The 10,437-nt window shown below is 41.7% G+C and overlaps 1 pseudogene across 1 annotated transcript; it reads left to right on the forward strand.

Annotated features, from left to right (window-relative positions):
- The first annotated feature begins 5,335 nt into the window (after positions 1 to 5,335).
- On the forward strand, positions 5,336 to 7,985 carry LOC308241320 (adiponectin receptor protein 1-like; annotated as a pseudogene). Its single transcript has 2 exons — positions 5,336 to 5,371; positions 7,054 to 7,985. The product of its transcript is annotated as an adiponectin receptor protein 1-like (transcript).
- The last annotated feature ends 2,452 nt before the right edge of the window (positions 7,986 to 10,437 follow it).

A 10,437-nucleotide genomic window follows, 5' to 3' on the forward strand; every position in this document is an offset into this window, starting at 1 on the left:
AGTCAGATACCCCCAATGAAAATATAAACTTGTCCATGAAAATTATTCCTGTTGTAGGAAATATTCATTCCATTTTAATCTTTTAATCGTAGGGGAAAAAGCCAGAAAGGATAACTTTCTATAGTGACCAGGATAAATTCAGAATTCCTATTTATCAGTTAAATTTATGCAGATGAAAATTATTTGGAAGCAATATGTCAACTGAATTCATTTAAATATTTTGTTGTACCGTTTTCAAATTATTTCAGCACCTTTGCTTATTAAGAGAGAGCCAGAGGAAAAGAATAAATACTTGTCAATTAAAACCAATGCATTTAGTACTAGTCTCTATGGGGCATATAAAAAAAAAAGGTAAGAGGGCCTTCCCTCTTCCCTTAATGAGCCTACAGAAAATATAAATAAAATGGAACCAGGTATTGCTGAGTCCCAAGCCTAGTCAGTCCAGCCTAATGGCCTAATCAATCAATATGTTCCATCCTCCCCATTGCCAGTTTCTGGTTTAAAGTCAAGCCTATGAACAAGGTTGGGCCAAACTGGAATCCACCTTGGACTTTAGCTATAAGGACTTTACCTGATTGCTAAGCTGAAGGGCTCATTCGTGTATGCATTCAGCAGTTCTTTGTTAGATATCTATCCCGTCAGGAGCCCTTCCAGATGGCAGATGTAAGCCACACAGAGGGAAACAAAAGGGAGTAAAGGAAGGAGACAGATGGTTGGAGCATCTGGATTCAACCATGCCTGAAGTTAGATCCAAGCCTGGACTTTTTAGTTACATGAACGAATAACTCTCTTTTTAGTTTAAGGAGGTCTGAGTTGAGGTTTCTGTCTCTTGCAATCAAGAGTCTTAACTAGCACCCCATGCCCAGCCCCAGGTCATGGAATAAAGCCTCCCCTCCTGGTGCTGGTGCCTTGCCTGTTCCCATTATGGTCCTAGCCCAAAGCCCATTGGAGCAGCTTTGTAGCCATTCCTCACCCCTTTGTAGCATTTCTATACCTAACTTGAAGTGACTCTCCAACTCCAACTTAGACTGGTCTTTTTCCCTTTGGGAAACCTACAGAGTACCCACATCTCCACATAAACATACACACACGGCGTTAGAGACGCACCACCAGGGTACCTCCTCCTACTCTTATCCAATGCCAAGAATCAACCAGCTTCTGGTTTAATACTTCCAGAAATAGGAAGCTCACCACCTCAAGCTCCATGTGTTCCATTACTGGGCACCTTCTATATCTGAGAAGTGTCATTATTATATGAAAACAAAAAATTTTTCTCCCTGAAGTCTCCACTGCCTTATGCTATTTCTGCTAAGTAAAACAAAAAAGACTACACTTCCTTCCATACTTGTCAACACTTCAAATATTTAAAGACAATTAGCATGTGTCTCTTTAGTGTATATTTTTTCTACAGTTCCTTCAGCCATTTCTTAAAATATATGACTTCTAGATCCTTTGACATCCTGATTCCCCTTGTCTAGATATACACTAGTTTGTCAACATCCCTTTTAAGATGTTATCCCTCCCACCCACCACTGAACAACCCTTGTGGTGATCTGAAAGGCCCAGAAAACTGTGCACAGGTCACTTTCAAAAGGCTGGACATCGCATTTGTGATAATAAGTCCTAAGATTTCATTGGCCTTTTTTTTTTTTAATCTTTCCTCTCCTTTACTATTTTGGGTAATGGGTAGTTTGGTCTTTGTCTATTTTTTTATCCTAAGCTCCAGAGCAGGACCCGAGCAGGTTTGTTCATTACCGTATGGCCAGTATTTGAAATAGTGTCTAGCACATGGTAGGGACTCAATAAGGGCTGATGAACTAAACAAATCTAAATTCAGCAACCCCCATCCATTTCTTTCTACTTAATTTTTAAATCAGCCTTGATATTCAGTTAGTTGGGGTCACTTGTAGTCTAAATTCAGCATGTTATATTTCTTAATTCATGCTCCTCTAAATTTAATAAGTCAGCCTTGTTCAGCTTTACCTAAGACATTAATGAAAATGCTGGACAGGCTGGAGCCAAGGTTGGAGCCCTTTAATTTAGTACTCAGCAAGAGGCACTGGTCAAGGTGACACTGAGCCATTGTCCATGCTTCAGGGCTGAAAGAGCTAACCCAGGTTAGATTTCATCATTTCACTCCTGGGAGGATTTTTAAAAAATGCTTTGTTGAAATCAAAATACAGTATTTAGTAGGTTGAATCTTATGAAATCGCCATATTTCTAGGCTGAAGATCTATTATCAGCAAGTTCATGTGGTTCAACCTAATGCAAAGCACTCCACTAATAGCTAGTGAATGTTTTGTTTATTAAGTTTTAACAGGACCTTCCTTAGAGAATCTATACTGGTTCTTTTCTGTCATGCCCAAAAACTACCATCTTCCACCTCAAAAATAAAGATATTTTCCCATGTCTTCTCTAACTAACAGATCCCCTGTGCAGGTTCCTTCTTCACTTAGGATGCCATTTGCTTGAACCTAGAGACCAAGACCTAATTCACTATAACTGAGGGGTAGTCTCCTATCAATGCCTAAGTGTGTCTTGGGCTCTCCTCACACTAAACTGTGTTTTAGCACTTATGGCCTGAAGACTATTCTCCATAAAGAGACTCTTAAACACACATAAGAGTTCCTCAGAATAAATCCCTATTGCTCCAGGAACTAGGTAAATGGCATTTTATAGTGCCTCAATAAGTGTTGAGTTTTAAGGTATTTCTCTAAGTAAATAGCAAGGTGATAATTTATACTATTGCAAAATGCCTCCCCACTCCAGAAGTGTCAAATGTCCATACTAACCAAAAAAAGAAAGAAATTTCATAAGACAGGATTGTATGTGACCTTTAAACAATAAACATAAATTTTTAAGAGTCAGTGAAAAATATTGATAGGTTCAAAGCTGTTGAATATATAAACTTGAAATAAATGCACCAACACATGAAATAATTTGACAGTTATACTATACATTATGGGCAGAGGTTATATAGACATAGGAAACTGTAAGGTAAGAAAAAGATTAGGACAAAAATTAAGCATAAGAAATTGTTTCAGTATGGTTATCATTTTCAAAAACAATAGAAGCTAATGACTAAAGCTATGTGCCATAATATTCTAATGTGAACCTGGTTCTTAAAAATATAAATGTGTTTTTAAAATGTGACATCCTATGTATGGTATGTCAAAGAATTCATTCACCTAGTTTTGTGTGTTTTTTTGTTCACTTCTTACTTTGCAATTAGTGACAGTGGTCACAGGTGAAGAGTAGAGGAAAACGATTCCAGTAATGCAGTACCACCAATGTGTTTATTATTTTTAAATACATGGAAGCAGTCCTAAAAAGCAAGCCAGATCTAAGTTTTAATCAGATGAAATATCTAGTAAGTATTCATATCTATTCTTAAATTAGAGAAAAGGAGGGGGAAACCCCATGGTTCTAAAATTATATGAAACTAGAAATGAGATTATTCTTAAAAGAGGCATTGGACAAATGAACCTTGGCAAAAAAGATTTCAAATGAGCTATTTTGAATAAATTATTCTCTCTAACAGGCAGCCCAATCTGCACTGTGAAAGCTCCTAGCGCATAATTCAAAGGTCACTTTTCCTCTCAGGAAAGTAACACTGTGCCCTCTGTACTTGCCAACGCGGGCTTCTGGATATCACTTGTGTGGGCTGCTAAACTGTCAATTTTTCCTCAGGTTTTTTAGTTTGTGGTTTCTCCAAAGCTCTTTTCTTCTCCCCCACTTTGAGCCATACCTTTGCTTATTAGCAGTAACAGTGTACATTCAGAAAGGGAAAGGTGACCCTCAGGCCCAGCTATCTGGGTGTGATTTGTAAAACAGACAATGGGGTGAACAATTGAATCTACCGTTTTCAACTGGGCTTAGGGATCAAGTGTGGATTTGAGTTTTTTCCTAACTTGGCAACACTGTTGAAGCATCCTGCTCACCTTAAATTGGTCAGCTTTTATGTTTAAAAGGTCTGGGCTCGCTACTGCTTTGTCTTTTCCGATAGTCAGAGAGCACATGCTTGGTCTATTGCCCTCAGTTACTCTTCAAAGGCAACACACTGAAAAGGATTTGCAGCTGGAGCCAAGGTGACCAGTTGACCTTTGCTGGCTGCAAAGACCTTTGTCATAATCACCAGCTGCTTTCTGGTCTATAAGAGAACAATTCCTTCATCTTTCATTTACTGTTTCTAATATCAGCTCTGAGTCATTATAAATATTATCCCGCAAGTCTGCAGAGAACCAGGGTTTGAGTGATGATGCCCTTGAAATGGCCCAGACCTCAACTTCAGCTGAAAAGTCAGGCAAAGGTTTCCTCCTATGCCTTATCTTTTGGAGAAAAATAAAAGTGGCTTTCAAATAAAGGTAAGTTAATTCTTGTATATTTCCTAGTTATTTAAATTTGGGATGGAATTTGCCTCAAAAGAGACCACAAATTCACACTGGAAATATTCCTCGAAGTCTTCCCCCAAGGACCTGAGGCCATTTACTAGAGTGCCTGTACACTTGACAAAAGGAAAGACCCAAATATTTCAACCACTAAACACTGGCTCTGAATTGACACTAATTTCTAGAAACCAAATTATCACTGGTCAGGTGATAGATGGAGTTTTACATCAATTTCAAATTACAGTGGGCCCACCTGGTCTATGGACCTACCTTATGGTTATTGTCCAGTTTCTCAGCATATCATTGGAATAGACACACTTGGCAACTGGAAGAATCTCTGTGGAGTGAAAGCTGAAATTTCCCCTCCCTACCAAGAGAGAAAAATCCAGGGACATTTCAAAAAGTAGCGCTACTATCAAAGAAGAAGCAAGGACAATACCATGTGATGATACTGCATGGCCATTTAACTCACCAATATGGCATGTGCAGAAATCAAGTGGATTTAAGAGAATGACTGTGGATTATCACTATCTTATTCAAATGGCGACTACAGCAACAGCTGCTGACCCAAACAGTATCAGTACTAGAGAAAATAAGCATGGCTCTGGTACACGGTATATAATTAGTGCCTTTCTCTCCACAGTAATTGCAAGGACCACCAGAAGTAGCTTGTTTTTACCTCACAGGGAAGACAGTATACCTTCACAGTCTTGCCTCAGGGCTATATCACCTTTTCTGCTCTCCGTGATAATGTGATTTGCAGGGTTCTTGATTGTCTTGACATTCCACTAACATCACACTACATTGACAAGATTATGCTGATGGAATCTAATAAGCAGGAATGAACAAGAACTTAATGTCTCAGTAAGACAAATAAATGATAAAGCCCACAAAACGTTAGTCCTCCCTCCTCCCAATCTCAGTGAAGTTTCTAGGGGGTTAAGGGGATGGAGCAAGTCCAGGTATTTCCCCCATGGTTAAAGGTAAGTTCCTGTACTTTGACCACCTACCACCAAATAAAAGGTACAGTACACTTGAGAGGCCTTTTTGAATTTTGGAAGCAACATATACCATACTTTAGTGTGTTATTTTAACTCTTCCAGAGCGTCACCCAGGAGCCTATCAATTTCAAGTGGAAATCAGAGCAAGAGAAGGTTTGTAGTAAGTTCAAGGCTTTCTACCATTTGATCTTTATTATTTAGCAGATTAAGCAACACTCATAATCTCTGTGGCATATAGGGGTGTTGTTAGAACCTGCGACAAGTACAAACAGAAGACTCACAATGAAGACCACTAGGGTTGTGGAGAAAATGTATGCCCCCTTCTGTGGATAATTATTTTCCTTTTGACAAACAGCTCTGGTTTGCTCCTGGGCCTTGACGGAAATTGCTCTCCTAACATGGGACATCAGGTGTCCATGAGGCCTGAGCTTCCTATCACGAATTGGGTGCTGTCTAGCCATAGGCTAACTGTGTAGTAACAATCTATCATAAAATGGAAAAGAAAGACCAAGATTAAGCAGGTTTGAAAGACATGAAAAAGTTGTGCTGGAAAAGGCAGTTTCATGCATGGCAGTCTTTCAACCCCAACTCAGCCACATAAGAATAGGCCTTGGGTCTGGAACACATCCTTACCACATGATAAAGAGCCTATACAGCCTGTGCTGGGCTTTTTGCCTTGTGTGGGAATATCTTTTCTTGTTTCAGGTTCAACGTGTGCTCCTTTGTTCTATTCAAGCTTACATCAATGGCCCTTGGGCATGGCCCCAGCTTTCAGTGTTTCAGACTCTGTGAGAGAAGTGGGGAGCAGTCCTTCTGCTGCACACAGGCCAACCGCCCTGTTCGGCTTCGGGGGCACCCACTAGACATGAGGGACTGATCACACTACTGGAGCTGATCCTGCCCTGTCCCTTCTCTATGTAAGAAAGCATTGTTCCATCTAGAGCTTGACCATGCTTTCCTTGGTGACTCCAATACCAAGATGCAGTGGGCAGAAGTGTTGACTTCTGTTCCCAGTTGCTGGCATTGTGATGATCTTTGCTATCTTCCACATAGTCGGAGTCCTCTCCTGGCATTGGTTAATGGTGTAGTGATACTCTACAATTTGCATGAGCTGGTCACTGAGACTTAACACAACTCCATTTGCATTGCCTCTCAATCCATGCCACTGGCTTCCTGTGACCAGTGACTGAGGAAGATATTTTTGTGTTCTCCATGAATCCCCATATTTATCCACTGCAGAGAGGAAGCTCTTACTAACCAAATGGACAAAATGATGCATTCACTGGATGTTAGTCAGTCTCTTTCCTTAGTCACCCCGGTGCTTTCTCACCGGGCCCATGAACAACGTGTTATAGGCAAATGTTTGTGCACCAAATAAGTGGGCAAGCCCCAAATGTCTATATGTGGGTTGGATAAGTTATGGCCCAGACACAAATTCAAATATTATGCAGTCATTAAAAATAAACTCTCCTAGAAAAAAAAAAGATCAGGGCCGCTGGGCTGCAGGCCGCCTGCGGCGCTGCGGGATATAGTGCGGGGTCCGCGGCCCCAGCTGAGCCCGTCGCCCGGTGTGTCTGCCGTCACAGGGAGATCTCTGCCCCCTGGGGCTGAGACACCCAGCCTGTCCCCAAGCTGAAGCTGCAGGGTATTGAGGTACCAGCTAGATATCTTCTCACAAAGGACCGGTGGTGGCACAGGGCAATGGGGCTCCTGCCAGTAACAGGGAGACTGACACGGTGGAGCTGGCTGAACTGGGACCCCTGCTAGAAGAGAAGGGCACCCGTGGAATCGCTGACCCAGCCAAAGGCCCTGAAGAAGAGCAAGCATGCCCAGTGCCCCAGGAGGAGGAGGAGGAGGTGAGGGTCCTGACACTTCCCCTGCAAGCACACCATGCCATGGAGAAGATGGAGGAGTTCGTGTATAAGGTCTGGGAGGGACGCTGGCGGGTCATCCCGTATGATGTGCTCCCTGACTGGCTGAAAGACGATTACCTGCTCCACGGCCACAGGCCGCCCATGCCCTCCTTCTGAGCCTGCTTCAGGAGCATCTTCCGCATCCACACAGAGACCAGCAATATCTGGACCCATCTGCTTGGTTTTGTGCTGTTCTGTTTCTGGGAATCTTGACGATGCTGAGACCAAACATGTACTTCATGGCCCCCCTGCAGAAGGTGGTGGTGTTTGGCATGTTCTTCCTGGGCGCAGTGCTCTGCCTCAGCTTCTCCTGGCTCTTTCACACCGTCTACTGTCACTCAGAGAAAGTCTCCTGGACTTTTTCCAAACTGGATTATTCAGGGATTGCCCTACTGATTATGGGGAGCTTTGTCCCCTGGCTCTATTACTCCTTCCACTGCTCCCACAGCCACGGCTCATCTACCTCTCCATCATCTGTGTCCTGGGCATTTCCGCCATGACTGTGGCACAGTGGGACCGGTTTGCCACTCCTAAACACCGGCAGACAAGAGCAGTTCCAGTCGCATCAAATTTTTCATGTCCTGGTGGTGGCAACAGCCTTCGTCCACTTCTATGGGGTCTCCAACCTTCAGGAATTCCGCTACGGCTTGGAAAGTGGCTGTACTGATGACTCTCTTCTCTGAGCCTCCCACTCCAGGCTGGAGGGGAACTTCCCAAGTGCTTTCAAAAATAACTTCCTTGCTGAAGTAAAAGGATGCGTCTGAGTTGTCTGTTTCTAGAAGAAACCTCTTAGAGAATTCAGTGCCAGCCAGGCTTCAGCCCACCTTCCCACCTCAGGGCGGGGGATAAGTTTTCCATGCCCCTCGCCAAGGAGGGGTGATCCACCTGGCCATGCCCCTCCTCAGCCAGGCAACTCTGTCCCCTTGGCACAGAGAACTTTGAAGCTCATGTTGAGATTTTATCCCTCCTCCAACCATTTTGGGAAAAAATGATGGACCGGGACTCTTCAGAAATTCATTTTCTGGAAGAAAACGTCCCTCCCTTACCCCTGTCCTTACTTTGTAACCTGGCTTAGCACAGGCCATCCATTTTGTAGCACACTTTTCAGAAACGATTGTAACCGGTCCCGTCTTTCTGGGGCCTGGATCTGCTGACAGCAGGAAGAAGTCACCAACTTTGAGGCAGCAGCTAATCATGGAAGTGTGTCCAGGCTTCAGATAACTTGAGTTTTAATTTTTTCTCTTGGCAGAGTAATGTGAAATTAAAATGGGGAGAGATATTTAATATTTAATTCTAAGCTTTAAAAAGAAATCTGCTATCATTGCCGTGTATTCTGATGCAAAGGCTATGATGGTAATAAAAGGAAGGGCAGAAGACAATTAGCATTCAAAAAAATAAATAAATAAACTCTCCTAGAAGTTTCAATGAAATGTAAAGTGAGAGAAATCATGATACAAAACATTGTGGAGTGTAAAACTAATTATGTAAACACACAGACACACATTACCCATTACTGAAAAAAAATCAAAACCAGAAGATTTACAGAGATTAGTGCAGCCTGATGGGAATGCAAAGGAAATTTTCTCTTTTCTTTACAGTTGTCTCTGTTTTCTAAAATATCTGTGATGAGCACTGCTATATTTATAAGTGTAAGTTATTGGTAATAAAGTATTTTCACACTTTCAAAAATGGCAAATATTTGATTTCCAAAGATTCAGTCTGTGGAAATGATTTCAGAGATGTATAGCTTATATTTATAATGACTATTGACAAGGTCAATATTCCTATGTTATTTTATTTCAATAAGAGGCAAAACTTACAATACTGCATACAAACCATGTGTAAAATTCATGTATAGCCCTCCTGATCCATTTTTATACAGCGATGCACCCTAGAAATTTTTATCATAACCAATGACACAGAATTCTTATTTTAAGTTCTGAGGAAGAACTATCAAGTTAAGCTCTAAGTCTGACTTCTTCCGTCCATTTCTCTGAGTTGAATTTTTGTTCTAAAACACAAACCAAAAAACTATTTGTCTTCCATGCCCGAATGCAGCCCTTCTCACAGTTTCCCCTCATAATGGCAATCAACTCAGGGCAATAGATTATGATAATTGAAACCATGCACTTATTTTAATTACTTTCCACATCTCCTATTTGCCACCTTGTCAGAACAATGTATGAATCACAGTGGACAATTAGTGCACTCGAAGAAAAGATGTACAAGGCTGAACTAAAGCCTAGTTTGGTGATAATTCTAACGGCACCATTCCCTTAAGACTAAAGCCACCAAATTATACAGTATTGACTTGCTCCTCATGTAGAGAGAGGTCTACTGCTTTATCTACCAACACCTTCCTCGTACTAAGAAAACTCCTTCAGGGCTAACCTGGGTTGGCTCACCTTCACATCCCCCTATTGCCTAGGGTAGCCCTTGGCAAAGCTGGTACTCCTAAACGCTGGGCAGATTCACCGATAGGGCAAGCTCATTTAATGAGGGAGAAAACTGTTTTCAGCAGTCCGGGTTTCTTCCTTGTTCTCAGCATGTTTATTTCTAGCCGGAATATGCTATTGCCACATTGACTGGCAGCTTAGTCTAAGAAAAGAAAGGCTTTGTTCCTTAGGTTTTCTCAACTGACAAGTGTTCTATTTTTGCAGAGCCACGGGACATTGAGGTTTTTTTTCTCATGGCTTTCTCTTATTTAACTCGGGAAACATGGTCAGTAGGATTTTTACTTTGTTAACATTTAGGATTCTAGATAAGACCTGGACATGGGTAAACAACAACCCCAAAGTAGCATTTGCAAGACAACAAAACCGTCCCTACTGAAACATTCTCTCTTATAATCCTTTCAGGTCCTAGAAAATCACCCCACTGTGCATTGCTTTGGGCTCAGTCCCTGAGGGTTCCTGCTATAAAGGCAAGAGTGCGATCTGGGAGAAATAACAACATATTGGGTGAAAATTCAATGTAGTTTTGTTCTTAGCACCTTTTAAATTCCTTTTGGATGTGTTTTAGATATATACATGCTGGTTAAGCTTGGATTTGTTACTAGGAAGAGATACGACCCCTATAACAGAAAGTTGTTTGTGTTCTGAACCAAGTTTATGAGTTTGAGCTTCAGTGAAGTGG

Source organism: Plecotus auritus (assembly GCF_963455305.1).
Source record: "Plecotus auritus genome assembly, chromosome: 2".
In the NCBI taxonomy this organism is placed as follows: domain Eukaryota; kingdom Metazoa; phylum Chordata; class Mammalia; order Chiroptera; family Vespertilionidae; genus Plecotus; species Plecotus auritus.